This window comes from Pocillopora verrucosa, chromosome 6 (genome assembly GCF_036669915.1).
Source record: "Pocillopora verrucosa isolate sample1 chromosome 6, ASM3666991v2, whole genome shotgun sequence".
NCBI classification, from domain to species: Eukaryota; Metazoa; Cnidaria; class Anthozoa; order Scleractinia; family Pocilloporidae; genus Pocillopora; species Pocillopora verrucosa.
In genome coordinates this window covers 6,675,031-6,691,484 of record NC_089317.1, presented here as the reverse complement: position 1 = coordinate 6,691,484, position 16,454 = coordinate 6,675,031, and the positions used below count along the sequence as shown (strand labels likewise).

The 16,454-nt window shown below is 37.4% G+C and overlaps 1 protein-coding gene across 2 annotated transcripts in view; it reads right to left on the bottom strand.

The window, feature by feature from the left end:
• The window catches only part of LOC131792885 (NLR family CARD domain-containing protein 3-like), a 102,268-nt gene that overhangs the window by 26,780 nt on the left and 59,034 nt on the right, over positions 1-16,454 (bottom strand). The window lies entirely within an intron of this gene.

Genomic DNA, 16,454 nt, shown 5'->3' with positions numbered 1-16,454 from the left:
TTGGCTTAAATCTTCAGCATGTATAGCTTAGGTAGTTGCAGAAATTTTTTATCAGCCTATAGGTTGGTAAGCTTTTTCATAATGTTCCCCAGCATGATATAGTTTTTCAGGGGTTCCTGAAAGGTGATACAGCATTTCTGTGGCAACTATAACAAAAAACTCCAATGTGATTAGTTATCACCAGCCCAATTTAAGCACTAATAGGACACTGCATATGTCATGCCTCTTACTGAACAGTGTAACAGGACAGTTGACATGTCATGCCTATATGAGTGGACAGCATGTGTCATGTGCACACCCTGTTACAAAAACACATAACCAATACATCTGGTTTCTTTCTCAAATTTTGTCATAGTTTTGATTAATTGGTAACAGGATTTTGTGCTAACATTAACATATCGGACTCCCACTTCACAGTCATCTAATTATATTAATCACTCGTAAGATCACAGACTGAATTGAATTCCACTCAGTCCTATTATTATTAATTATTATTTATCCTAAAACCAGTAAATCTCTGGATGTAAATTCAATGAAAAACATTGTAAAAAATCAAATCCTTCAGATGAAGAAAAGCAGTAGTGGCAGTGGCACCATAAATAACAGCAGAGCTCTATATATGGCCTCCTGAGATGCAAACAGCAAAAAGAAAGAAGAAAAAGAGTTAAGCGTTTCTGTATATATTTCAAACTCAAGCAGGGACGGCAAGGGTGATCCTTCTTCCTGTATTATATACACAGGCCCTCAATTAACCTATTTACCCTCCATAGCAGTTAATAAAAATTGTTCGTTATTGTATTTAGTATTTAAATTAAGCTTATGATATGATTGTTTGAAATTGAAATTAACATCGCATATTATTTATTGGGAATACAGTATAATTATTTTCAAAACAGTCTAAAAGGGTTTAAAGCGAAGCGAGGCATAGTATTGTATAAGTCACCATGTAAGTAAAGTATACCAACCAATTGTTAAGTTCGTATTAACTTTTAACGTCTTTGAACTGGTTACTCATTATGGTGGCACTACAAGAAACACTAGCAAACCGTTTTTCAGCTTGAAAAAAAATTGTCTAGATATTTGGTGTATTCAGGACGGAGTGGAACATTACAAATCAAGGCAGAAAACACATCAGCCCAAGGCTAAGCTATCCAAAAAGTAATCCTAAGAGCAGACTGGAACATAGCTTGGATATACTTGAGTATTTTTAACCATCCAAAGAGTAAACTGTAATGCCTAAATACTTAAAAACATTCGAGAGAACTTTCATGTACTAAAATTGTTTAAATCGCTTACCACTCGCCTCCCTTTATTCTTGTCGTCCCCCCCCCCCTTAGCATCTGATATATATCTATAATCAAAGACTGTGCAATTGTCACCTCATGTCACTCTATTAGTTTGGCAATCATAGCTGACGTCTAAACCCAACTGATAACATTCGCGATTAAAGAACGTGAGCTAAAACAAGAAACTACAGAAACGCCCGGAACACACAAAGCTGGCGCCTTACCACATTTTCCCTCAGATGAAAATTGAATTGCTAACTACAGAACACGTGATGTTAGGGTAAAAGAATCCGGCGTCATTTCTTCGTTAATTTTAATCTCAGCGCGTTGGTCCCCCTATGAATTAGAGCCAATCAAAAGCGCGCCTTCAGTAAATAACCTACTCGCGAATCTTACACCCAATATATATAAATTTCTACTCGAACTTACTTTTGGTTGTGAAAGCCTTCCTTCGGATAAAAAGGAAGGAGCTTCTTTTCTTCTTTTAATCTATTTGACTGAACTCAGTATTCGTTTAGAACCGCCCTACGGCGCAACTCAGTAGATTTAACGGAGACCTTTCCCAATCTTTGCCGTTCTGCCTCGACCGCTCTTTTGTATCTATTCTGCGTAATTCGCAAATGACAATATAATCCCTTAAAGTGTTGCGAGGGATGTCAAATCGCACCATGGCTTGTGTTTCTTGACCATAATATTCAGAACTGCCTGATATCTCTGATAGATCCCTTGGAAATTGGATCCCGTAATTAATACTGAAATAGAACGACAGAAGTTCAATATCAGCATAAACAGATATTTGTCATTTTAAAAAAGCGCAATTATTTTGTGAGGTCTATCATCTTACAACCAAGAAATAAATAGGTGTGATGATGATTTTCTTTAATCAGTAAAAAAGAAGTTGAATTTTTGAAATACTAATAACGTAAATGCGTAGACGGTGTCGTGAGCATTATCCCGTCCTTCGTTTCACTGCTGCAATAAACAAAAAGTTTCCACTCATTTTGAAAATTGTTGCTAAAATAGATGATACAGTCCCTTCAAGTCCCCGCGGCCACTTTAATTGATCAAAATGGGAAGGCAATAGATAATGTCAAATTGATCATGGTGTGTGTGGCGTGTGTGGGGGGGGGGGGGGGGAGAGGGTAGTTTTATGACTTCATGATTGGCCATTTTCGTTGTGTTGAATTGTGCTTAAGAGGTGGGAAGCAAGTCAGGATGTGCCCAGATACCCGGACGAAATGCTGCCAATCGGACCTGTTGCAAAAAAGGACGTACCTCGTTTTATAATTTTGCGCGCTAACATTGAAACCTAGTACAACCTTTAAAACCTGATTGTTTTATTTAGCTGAATATCAAAGTCAAGTGTTCATTAAATAACCTTCATAATAAACTATGAGGTGAAAGGAGAGTGTTACCTACCGCAGCTTTGATATACTTGGCTTAAGTTCAAATTTTCAGTTAGTCTGAACATAGTTAATAGAGGAGATTGGTTACAAAGGCCGGCAAACATCAGAGGAGCAAACAAAGATTTCAAGATTTATGCAGGAAGGTCCATGACCGTGCACAATCTTTTGTTTTTCGCTCATACACTATGCATGAATTACGTAACCGAAACGTTTCTATTGGTTAGTTCCTCAGTCTGTAGTAAACAGCAATTATGTATTGTGTACAGTCAAGACCGAAAAACCGAGCAAAAAAAACAGCAAAGAGCTTTGTCGGGTTTCATAACTATTACCCTCTATTAACTATGGTCTGAAGTGTCAGCGGTCTTCTGGTGTGTAACCTTCAGGAGGGTCTCAATGGGTTTAATCGTTAGCTGTAACACTGGCCAAAACCTTAGCCGCTAGCAGCAAAAATTGGAAAATTTTAACCGTTAGGCGTAAAAAATGTTAACCGTAAAAAGATTTAGCCACAAAAGGTTTTTTTGTGTCTTGTCTTGTGGACTTGTGGCTTGGTAGTATGGGAAGAGCCGCGAGATTTAAGCAGTAAGCTATGTTAGTCTTCAATTGTTACAATACCTTTTTCCATCCTGAAATGGTCCTAAGACCTTAAATATGTGTAACAGAAACGAAAGTAAAATTTTGGCTTTTCAACCGTCTTTGTACCGTTGCGTATGCTCCGTATCCAGGTGCTGCTTTGTAGTTCGCCCTAGGCCCCCAAAAGGTTAATCGTGATTTACTGAAAAAAGTTTCGTGAATCGTGATCGAAGTATGCTCCGTGAAATGTGTGGTATGTGTGTACACGGGGCGAGGGAAGTCCATCTGAAAGTGAAGGGGCGATCGTCGTACTTGAGGGGTTATAATTGGTGATTTGGTGATGAAACGACCACCGGTAGAATTATCCTGGGACTGATGTGAACAGAAAAAATATTGTGGCTTTAGCTCTAAAAATTGGTACCTCTTACTGGTGTCTGTTAGGGCCTGGTTTTCTTCTAAAATTTCGGACGAATACCTCCGCAATTTCGTAACTTTTATGTGGGAATATTCGACACCTCCTTCCCGGGCGTAAGAATTACCCAAGATGCTTTGCCTGTCAATGGAGTTTACCGCACGAGTTATTGCTCAATTTTTTAGCGATGTGCTGCTCTATTTCCTTCTCATGAAAAAGTAATGCTAAAAAACTTCTTGAGAGATCGGCATAAAAAAATAAACTTGTACAATTGCAATGAAAATAGTCGGGATCGGCGGATTTGTATACCCCTATTCAACCTTCGTTCACGACTCACGTCTAATTCAACTCTTTATTCACGGGCAACGTTTAAGTAAAAAATTTCGTTCAATTTGCGTGTGAAAATACCTTAAAATTGGGAATACAAAAAAATAAAAGCTTTAATCACGTTTCGCAGGAATATGAACAGCCTCAATTACACTAATTATGATTTATGTGGAAAGGGTAAATAAACCTCAATTCTGTCATACTAGATAACATCTTAGTGCTAACGTTTGAAATGTTCGAAGTTCTCAGATATTTCGCTTTCCCTGTATCACTTAATCACGAGTGTCAAAATATTACCGAAAGAGCAGTAACTAACCTGTTTTAAGTGTTCGCCTTTTGTTTCTAACCTTGCACTCCTCCTCGGGAGTCTCAGAAGCCAAAACTACGTCAACGAGGCTGGAGTTGACAGAGTTGCAAACATTAACCGACTCTCCACAAAAATTGCATCGAAATGGGAAATCTATTTAAGTGCCCGTGACAAGAACTTTTTTTGCGCAAATGTTTAGCTTATCATATGTACAAACCAATCCCGATGGAAGAAAAATTTCTAAAAACTTAAAACTAGGTCTTTTCGGACCCTAAAGTGCTATTTATATAAGACTTATTATTTATATAAGACTTATTATTTATATAAGACTTATTATTTATATAAGACTTATTATTTATATAAGACTTATTATTTATATAAGACTTATTATTTATATAAGACTTATTATTTATATAAGACTTATTATTTATATAAGACTTATTATTTATATAAGACTTATTATTTATATAAGACTTATTATTTATATAAGACTTATTATTTAAGTGTCCCGTGGACTGGTAACGAATTGGTAGGTGATGACGTAGAAAACTGTGAAAACTACTAGTTCACCCACAAATCTCTCAAATCTCTTGTAATCTTTGTATCAGTCAGCGTTGAAATACTCTTGAAATTATGTCCGATAGCGATGAATACCTACCTTCAGCAAACTCTATGGAGAGTTGTAATACATCGCACTCAAATAGTAGAGGAGGAATGGAAGTTCCGAGTACGGTTCAGCCTTACGAAGGAGAACCGCGTGCATCAAACGAAGATTCGACAAAGACTTACAAAGTAGGTTTCTCGCCCGCGGTGTTTAGGTCAAGATTAGGACAAAAAAGTTCCCATTACTGAATGTTTAATTTGCTGCGTTTGTGTTTTGGTTTCTATGGTGAAATCAATGTTAAGAATGAGTAGCTGTGTTCGTTTCTGTTGCCATAACATTTTATTCCTCCGCACTATTTGCAGCGAAGGTTCCCCTGTGATCTAGAGTTTTGTTGCTGTAGAGAGATTCCCTTAGTAAACCAAAAGCCAACTTTTGACGAAAGAATCAGCTGTATCACGAGCCACGATTATTTTCACGGAGAAGTCACCGGGCAGTTTCACTGCCAGTTACTCCTTTCCTCAGAGATTGGAAAGGCAGATCTGAGACTATCGTCGCGATCGTCGAGCCAGTCAAATCGAACGGAAAACGAATAACTTTATGGTCATCTGATTCAAGTTAATCTCAAATAGGGATTTTAACAGAGAAAGACTTCTTAAGTTTAAAGGCAGCATTGCTGTATGACCCATTCCACTCAAAGAAAATAACTGACATCAGTTTTATAAATTAAGTGCCGCTCCCGCTAAGAGCGGTCCTCTCGACTTCCCGTCGGAAAGAAGTTTTCTTTTATTTTTTGCCCATGAAAAGGGTTTAGGACACATCTTTCAAAAATCGTTTAGTTGTTCTCCAATTCTCTTTTTTTGCGTCGCCACAAGCCAAAAATGATTTTTGGCCAGACCACCCCTGTAGACAGCGATCGAAAGTGTAAATTTCAAAGATTTTGTCCAGCACGCTGCGACTGCAACAATGTAGCTCACAAAATTCTATCTTGCTACAAGTTACAAGGTGTATTCAGTTAGTTCACAGACAAAATATGGAAACTTCAGCTGAAATATATTTCATACCAACGTGATTAGAGGAGACCCTTCTCTTCGACCTTAATTTGCATATCAAAAATTCACTACTTTGTACGAAAGAATTATCAAAGTGCAGGCGTTAATCGGTGCATAGTTTATACACCAATGAGGTCACCGATTGCCTCAAACTCGCGGGTATATCTCTAGCTTCCATCCACCAACTTCTTAAAAACAACGCAAATCCATGTGTTTGCTCAAGTGCGCTCGTGTCAAAGATCATTTGCATGATTCTTAGAATTGACCAAGATCTCCTTTTGACGGTTCAAACTTCGTTCGTTTATCTTCTACGTTGAGGATTTTAGGTTTTCACAGCAACTGAATGGAGATTAGATGCCGAATTGTCCTAAAACGTTGCGTAAACGTGATCGGCGCGTAACGCTTGCCGATAATTTACGTTGAAATATCAGGTCAAGAACTACGCACAGTGTGGAGAAGATCAAAAGTAAAGAGTAAAATTTGGCACTCTGGTCATAACAGACATATCGCGTTGCTTAAAAGGACACAAAAACAAGTTAAAATAGGTTGCAGTGTTTATATCTACAAAACAACACGCATACACTCTAAAACAATTCTTGCAGTTTCTCCCGAGATTTAGTATACGGAACCCGATGAACTAACCCTCCTTTCTGCAAATTTGTTTCCGTCATTAATGATGTTACGCTCTTGTGGACCACAACGGTTTTGAGCGACAAACTCGACATTTCCCTGCGACCATCAAAATCAACCGGACAAACTCAGCTTGATGTATTGCGTGACGTGTTGTGCAAACTTTTCTCTTTGTCATGCGACCTGTTTCGCAGGTTTTACAGGTTGGAACCAAAATTAGTTAATGTAACGAATTAGAATCGAAAGTTATTCAAATGGATTGAAGAATTTTACATTTTAATGAGAATTTTATCGTTGAAATGTTTTCTTGATTCATGAAAAGTAAAGATTGGAGTGGCTTTGGGTATTTCAGCCCTGATTTGGAAAAAATAAAACAGTTAGTGGTATGTTCTAAACACAACAACACCTGAGAGGACACTGGAAATGTAGTAAAAGTATTTTTTCGCATCCAGAGCAAAAAGCAGAATGTGAGGCAGTGAAAGGAGACTGAGTTTTCAACGCCACTTGTCGTAAAAGCTGCCACCAGCTTGTTATTGAACTCGTTAAAATTCACCTGGAAGGCATAAACTTTCTTTTGTCGCGAAACTCGTTGATTTCAAAACTTTGAAACGACGCACGATGAATCCTGAAACTGGAGTTTGAGTCCATTAGTAAACTATGCCAGCTGGTCTCATGAGCAGATCAAGTTCTGACGAAATTTGACAATTTTGACGTTTTAAGCGGATGCAAAATCGAGACAAAAATTCGTCAGGACACAATATGTCCTTGATTTTGTCAAGAGAATTCTGGTTTTGTCTGCTATTGCAGATAGCCCAGATAGGCACTTACGAACCAATTTTTAGTTAAATAATAGCCCTCACTCTCGAGAAATTGCAAATATATTACTCATGTGATCCGACTACAACTTTAATTCCGCCTCACATTTTCCCTTGTGCTGTGGCTGTTAACCGAGTACTTTCACCGCATTTCCAAATGCTTCTTAAAGTGTTCGGATGTTTAGAACATAACAATAACTGTTATATTTTTTTCCATGATATCGTGGTCAAAATGACCGGAACGAAACAAAATTAACTTGTAATCGAGGATTTCGCTGGATAGCTGGTAGTACTTCAAATAACTCGCTACGTCGTCTCAGCATTCCAGTGGAGAAATTTCTAGTGTTCTTATTGGTTCTCTCAATTTCGGTTATCATCTGATATACAACCTTGTATGGAAATTTGTTATCTAAGTGTCGCTCAGTTAAATCTACTTTTGGCTAGAAGCAATCACTTCTTTTAGTACAGTGGAAATCAACTATAGCAAATGCTAGTCAACGTCATGTGGGTAACAAAAAGTAAAAGTCAAAAATTTCAATGTAACCTCATTGAATGGTACTTATATTTGAAATTTCACTTACAGCATTTGCACTAGCTTGATATTAACACTTTATGGTCAATAAAAGGTAAAACGTTGCCACAACAGAAAAAACGGCCAGTTACCTTCAAAATTTCACTAGGAATTAAAGAATTTGTGTTAAAATATCTACGCTCTAACAGGATCTTTCGATCTTTCATTACAAACATTCACCTTCGACTGTGGGTCTGTTTAAGTAGCCATAATACTGGTTTCTCCGTTCGTTACCACGCAGTAAAACATTTGAACATTAGGGTATGCATAACGATTTATTGATTAAACCGAATATTTGTCTCAGTAGGGTTATAACTCTTACCGCGTACACTCGAAGCGAGAAATTGAGGTCAGAATATTGAAACGAAAGCTATACTCGATCACAAGCTTTGCTCCGTTCCAGTTAGGCAAAACACACAATCAAACTGTTCACAAAATTTTTCGCTGGCCGATAAGCTGGAACTAAAAGACACCTGAATGCTTGACTCATATTGTATGTCGTACCCTTTAACGTTTCTTGGATCGTATATTAATGTATTTTGTGTCCACTGTGTAAATTGCTTAACGTTGAATTTCCATTCAGCCTCGAACGTAACAAATAATCGTTGCTTATGTGATTCAAGTTTTGCCGTTTCGACCATCAGATGTGACACTGACTTCTAGTGGCTTTAATTTGAAGAGAGATTGAGATTTAAAACGGACTAAACATTACCAACGAGTAAAAAATCTAATTCCTCAATTATTTCATTGGCTCCTGTTTCTGACTTGTTGGATACGAGATTGGTATAGCCAACCCATATCAGGTGCGCACTCATGGAACAACTGTTAAATATAGTGCACATATTATAATAAGTATATACAGTAATTGTACGAAAGACAAAGGTTCTTTGATTACGGCTTACGTCCATTTCTTAAGCAAGACCACTGAATTAAAAAAAATGCAGGGACTTGGAGTCATTAGCCGGTTATAGAAATACTCCAGTTTATTGTAAAAATGGTGTTATTGTCTTTGAGTGTCCAGATGTGCTTTGATAGTTCCGAAAAAAACGACTGCCCTCTGAAAGACAATTCCCTCACTTCAAGCGTCGTCTACAACGCCAACGTAACAACAGAAAATGACACAACCGGAAAGAATTACATTGGACTGACTGAAGGAACTTTTAAACAAAGTTACATGCAACACAAACTTTCTTTTCGGAACAGAAACTATTCAAACAGCACGGAACTATCAAAGCACATCTGGACACTCAAAGACAATAACACCAATTTTACAATAAACTGGAGTATTTTAGCGACCTCCCCGGCCTACAGCAACAAAAGCAAGCGGTGCCACTCGTGCCTCACAGAATAAATTTATTTAGTTAGAGCTAAGAAACCGTCTTTATTAAACAAAAGAACAGAACTCATTTCTAAATGCCGCCACGAGAATAAGTTTTACTTAGCAAATTTCACAAGCCGCCAACAATAGCTCTATAGAATCTTTATTTCACACGTACATCAGATCATCACACAAGTGAATTAATTAGCTACTCATCTAATTTGTATATAAGGAGGTATGTTCTTCATTGAATAAAGTTCTGTCTGACGAGCGCTTAGGAGCGAAACTCAGAGTAACAGAGAATCGATGCGTCCTCTTTGATTCTTTCACTTATATATACTCAGCTCTGCTACCACAGCATTGAGCACTTTATGCTAAGACAGACTCTACCCCCCCACACACACACACACATATATATATATTGAGATAGGGAAAAAACAGAGAGACTATACTTTTATCCCTACAAGCTTGTTTCGTGATTACTCACTCATCAGGGGATTTTTATAAAAACCGGCTTCATCTACGCATCTTTGGTGAGTACCGTTTACTGATTAGCCGTGAGTCGACCACCAAATTATTTTTGTACCTGATACATTTTTAATTCAATGCGTACACAGTTAACACGATTTAATCGTATTGGACAGTCACTTACCTGAGTAGTGAATTACACAATTAAAGGCATACCAGGAAAATTACGTAAAAAGGTTAAGTAGTCTTATCCCAGCCAAGACGATACTCTGGACGCCAGGAATAGCAAGGAGTTCTAGTATCTACATTGTGCGTCCCGTCGCCAATCCATTTCGTTCCTCTTCCGTGACAAAGTGCAGTTCACGTGACGGTAACTACCCATAATTCCCAAAGACTAGCTTCATGTTGTAAGGTGCCGCTCATTTTTTATCGCCTATTGGGGGCTGGAGGATTTTGGTTGTGTCAAGACAGAATTTACCTGCTTCCCCCCATAATATACTCATGATTCCTCATTAACAATCAATAAAAAAAACTCTGTTAGCGGCAACCGATCAGCCTCTGTTCATCGAAAACCATGTAAATCCCATCTCCCGTCCCCCTCCGCCCTCAAAAAAAAAAGGAAGATGAATCGTCCCTCCCTGGTGATAAACAAAATGTCTGGTCTCTAAAACTCTTCACATAACTCAATTTTAGTCTTTGAAAAAATTTACTCGTGCTCATTTATTCCAAACTGAGCTCGAAATCATGTGATTAACTCTACAAATTCAAATTGGTTAGCGTCTAGTTGACTTTGATGGCCTCAGCAATAGATGTAGCTCCAGCATTACTAATATCATTGTCAGACAAATCCAGATTGGTTAGCGTCTTGTTGACTTTGACCTTTGGCCTCAGCAATAGACGTAGCACCGGCACCACCAATACCATTGTAATACAAATTCAAATTGGTCAAACTGAGAGTGAAAATCACTCTTTTGTCTTTCACATTCGTTAATAGCCTCCAATACAACTTTTAAACTGCTGCTTTCATTTTCGTTGACTTCATTTGTTAAACTCATTACAAGAGCCACGACTTGTTCATTGCATTTCATGGCTAAAATTCCGCAAAAAAAGTATCTCTTCCAATTTAACAAAATACCTTGGATCGGAAACTAGTTCGTCAGGTCTAATTTCCTTCCTTTGAATCTGAGCACAAATGAAGAATGCTGCAAATAATTCTTGAAAACTTTTATCCAAGAAATCCAAATTCAGTCAAGTCTTTTGCATGGTTTCCCAATTCACTTTTATTGAAATCCAATTTGTCGTTAAGTAAACCATGCAACGCTACCAACCCGAAGCGATTCAATTGCGGTTTCTAAAGATCTGTCAGGTCTTCTTCCGCTTCTGATAGTCTCTTATTTTTCTATATCTTCTAAAGACACATTCAACCATATCCAAGTGCAGTTGAGCTAAATCGTGCCTTTCTTTAAAGTACTTGGTGACAAATCTTTTCACATGCTTTTGAGTGAATCCTTCGATCTGAAGCAGCGTGTCACAGCATTTTTTCACCTCGTTTCCGGCTTTGTGTCTTGCTGTTGCAACTATGTGTTATCTGGGGAGTACTCTTCCTTCAATTAATTTTTAAAAAAAATCGACAATTTACTGGATGGTAACTCATCCAATCCATCCAATATCAATAAAACGATATTGTTGTTTGACTTCTTCATCGATGTCAGTCTCGGAGCAGAAACTGCTCATCAATGGCTCCGCAAACGTCAGAATGCATTTCTCGACATTTCAGCAACAATACTGCTTTGAATGCTGTTGAGCCGCAGCCCTGAGGTGCTTGCTTTTTGGTGGCCCAGTCGTAAGCGTACTTTTTACAGTAGGTGTTTTTTCTCATACCAAGTTCCCCTTCAATCAACACTGTTCTCGCCGCTGAACACTCTTCATACGGGTCTAGTATTGACGACATGTCAACATATACGTTACTGATTTCTCCTCTCGTTTTCTTTCTTCTGACCACTTCAAGACTTGTAAAAATATAGCCAAGAAAAAACTGATACTGTTCACACCATGGAGACGGTAAGAGCCATCCCTCGCGAGTCTTGTGCAGCTGACGAATTCCATTGGTAAGCTCAGTTGGATCAAAAATACCTAGCAGTAGCAAAATGAGTAAGAAATCTAATGAATGCAGCATTGCGAGTAAGAATCACATATCAATAATCATATGCTCGCAATATGCAGGAAGTCTATCTCCGAGGACATAGTTAATCGAGCTAGCTTGCCACAAGTCTACTGTATCTAAGCATTAGAGTATCCGAAGTACTGAACGGAAGGTGGTAGGTTTGAGTCCCAACTGAATAAGAGTCTTACGCACTCACTTACCATCTATTTCCATTAAATTTCAAAATCCTGATATTGTATATTTCTAGTGTTCTTATTGGTTCTCTGAATTTTGGTTATCATCTGATATACAACCTGATATGGAAATGATTTATCTAAGTGTCGCTCAGCTGAATCTACTTTGGCTGAAGCAATCGCTTCTTTTGGTACACTGGAAATTAATTAAAGTGATAGTTAAATGATAGTCAACGTCATATCGGTAACAAAAAGTAACATTCAAAAAGTTCAATGTAACCTCATTGAATGGTACTTATATTTGAAGTTTCACTTACAGCGTTTTCAGTAGCTTCATATCAACGCTTTATGGTCAAGAAAAGGTACAAGGTTGCCACAACAAAAAGAACAGCCTGTTACCTTAAAAATTTCATTATAGGAATTACAGAATTTGTGTTGAAATATTTACGCTCTAACAGGATCTTTTATTACAAAATCTCGACTGCGGGGCTGTTTGAGTTGCCATAATACTGGTTTCTCCGTTCGCTGCCACGCAGCAAAACATTTGAACATTAGGGTATAACTCTACTGATTTAAACAAATGTTTGTCTCAGTAGGAATATTACCCTTAACTCGTACACTCGAAGCGAGAAATTGAGGTCAGGATATTGACACGAAAGCTATCCTCGATCACAAGCTTTTCTCTGTTCTAGTTAAACAAAACACTTAATCAACCTGTTCACAAAATTTTTCGCTTGCCTATTGTGTACAGCTGAATAAACTACTTGCGTTGAATTTTTATTCAGCTTCGGACTTAACTTAACCGTTACTTATGTGATTAAAGTTTTGCCGTTTTGACGATCATATATGATATTGACTTAAGGTGGCTTTAATTTTAAGAAAAATTGAGAGTTAAAACGGATTACCAAAAAGTGAACAAATTTAATAACTCAATAATTCCATTGGCTCTTGTTTCTGACTTTAATTGAAATTTTGATGTCTAGAAAAGCCAAAGAAGTGTCGGGAATTTCCCAGGTATATTTCAGAGCCAGGCGAAATAAATTGATAACGGTTATTAATTGAGACCAGAGTGTCTATTAAGAAGCTTTTGACAAATCATATTTTATTCTAGCGTCAATCTGAACCACATATTAACCTAACAATTTTTTTCTGCTTCGTGAAGCCTCTGGGTTTGGGTTTGGGTTTGGGGTTTGATCAAATTCTTGATCCACATATTCTTAAGCACGTCGAATTCAGCGTCTCCTTTTTACTTTTTTTGGCTACTCAGGTTTTCTGATGGGTTCAATTTTTTTAAATTCAATTGACAGGATGAACTGACATGAATTTACAGGTAACATTTCATCTGTACAAACTCATTGGTCAATTATTCCATAGGTTCCTGTTTCTGACTTGTTGAGATTGGTATAGCCAACCCATATCAGGTGCGGGCTCATGGAACAACTGTTAAATATAGTGCACATATTATAATAAGTTTATAGAGTAATTGTACGAAAGACAAAGGTTCTTTGTTTACGGCTTACGTCCATTTCTTAAGCAAGACCACTGAATTAAAAAAAGGAGGGACTTGGAGTCATTATCTGGTTCTAGGCGTTCAGTAAAACAGAACGAAATAAATGAACTGCGCGATAGTAGCAGCAAAGCAGTACGCGACCCGACCCACCCCTCCCACGTTTTTTTCACTCAGCTTCTATCATTGCATCATTTACTATTACGCTTTGTATTTATCAGGAAATGTACGTGAAACAATAAGTGGTCTTATCCAAGAAAATACTCTGGACGCCGGTAATAGCAATCTACACTGTAAGTCCCATTACCAATCCATTTATTTCCTCTTTCGTGACAAAGTGCAATTTACTTGACGATAACTACCAATAATTCCCAGAGCACTAACTTTTGTTGACTGTTCTAAAATTGTATGGTCAGCACCCGTTCTCATTATTATTATTATTATTATTATTATTCTTTTTTATCTTCTCTAGGGTACTCGAAAGAACACTAATGATTCAATAAACATCTCCAGGGGGAAAACCTGTGCATTTAAATGGTAGGTGTTAAAATATCATCACACTTTCGCGACATGCTCCTGATTGTGACGACAAATCCTAGGAGATAAAGTTATTTACCTGCAAGGTGATAAACACCGATAAGATTCACGAAGAGATCGAGGAGTGCTCGGGTCTTACAAATGGTACAGAGTTTCATCTTATTGCTATACGCTATAATTACAGCAAATGTTTTAGAAAGAGTGTTTATTGACGTAAGGCCATTTACATCAAACCACGTGACTTTTGACTAATCCTGGTCAGTCGTGCCTGACTTAAGACTAGCCGCGAAATTCTCGGAAGTTAAGTGACACCCCTATCGAAGTGCAAGAGAAGAAGATAGAGACCCCTTTTAGGGTTCTCATTATGATTGGATATTTTGCAAGAGAAAATCAATAGTTAACCGCTGAACAGAGCTGTTAAGGTATGATTTAAACGACAAAAATAACACTCATGATACTCCTACCAATTCAACTACTTTATCAAACAGCGTGTAATATTCTTACCAAGGGGCGACTCCTAAGAACTTAGTAAACTTACTTAATCTCACTACAGACTACAGCTTAGCTCACCAATTACACATTCTTTGCATCATGGCTCTTCTCTTAATGTCGTTTAGAAAGACGGATTCGACAAACATTCATCTATTCCTCTTAAGAAATTTTCTCATCACCAAACACCATTTCTGCTTTACCAAAAACTTCAGATTTTAAAATTTAGTTTCTTTTGGGTTTCATACCTTGTATTTCACAAATTTTAACATTTTGTTTCCCACAGAAATGTTAGGAAAAAGTAAAAAATCTTCAAAATTCTATATAAAATTTTCAGCAAATTCATTTTTAACCCGTGAATTGCGCGCATGCGCAAGAGCGAGTTGTAGATATGATGTGGATAATGGCACTCGCTCGCTCGCTCGATTGATCGATTCCTGTAAACTTTTTTTCAGTTTTAGACTTTTGAGTGCATTTGATAGTTTTTTGCGAGTAATAAACAAACGAAATGGCGACCTTTGTTGCTAAGAATAGTTGTGAGGTGAAAAAGAAGCCAATGATAATCTTAAAAGAGTTATTTTTTTTCGTTTTAGTTTCAACAAGCGGCGCTAGCGACTGGATGGCGTGCGAGGATTCACACTGAAATAAGAGAACAACCTTCGTTTCCCATAAAATTGTAATTTACAAACCTTGAACTTGAAAACAATCCGAAGATTCATTAAAAATATCACTTACTCCGAAGCGCTCGGAGTTTTACAAGTGTTCAAAAGCTTTTTCTGTTATGGCGTGAGATTGGGGACAAAATCGATCATTATATTTCATATCGTGTGTTTTTCCTGTGTGAAGCGAATAAAGGTGCCGGCGACTCACGAAATTACTGGTTAACGCGAAAATTAAATAGCACCAAAACAAATAATTTTGGCTGACGATTTCCAGTGAATTTTTAAAGAACAATTTTCTTTCAAGTTTCAAGACAATTTGAAGACTCTAAATAGATATTACGTACCAAAATGCGAAACTTATACACCACAAAATGCATAAATAGGCCTGAAATGAAATTCTAACTTGTTCTTGAGTATACGTTGCCTAGCACCTGATCAAAATCTACCCAGGTGGAAATCCAAAATGACAGTGGCAGTCTTGGCTTGGTTATGTCACTCAAAACTCGTTCCCGTTTGTCTCATTTGATAAAGAGGGAATCATTAATGTTTTCATTAAGACAGTACTGCCTTGATTTTCCAATATTTACAGTGATAGACAGTAAATTTCACTTTTCACCCACATTTACCTCCAACCTTTTCTTTTGAACCAGAAACACAAATGATATATGTATGTTATTTGCCGGCTGGGAGGTTCGTATGGTGAAAAGCATTTCAAGACCGAGGTTACAGTTTTTCACCATACGGACCGACCCTTAGCTAGCACATAACATATTTATTTTTTTAAACTTGAAGAAAATCTTTCCGAAAGAACCCGAATGATTTAGGGCTGTAAATATGGCAAGATCTTTCATAAAATTAACAATTTTTGAGCGAGTAAATGGTAATTAAAATAGAGGTGATGCAAATTAAAGAGAGATGCCTCACCAAAACATTTTCATTTCCGTAACGATAAAGGTGATTTAAAAGGCTTCCAAACAAACTTTGAAACATTATTTTTACAAGTATCTGTCACAATCTGACATCTGTCAATTAGGGGGCGCATAAGGAAAAAAAACGCAAGAACATTTGAAAAACAACGGAACTAGTTTGGCTAGGACTGTCACGACAATGTTTTCTTCAAAAACAGTCAATGTCTAACGGAAAGTATTATTCACTCTTA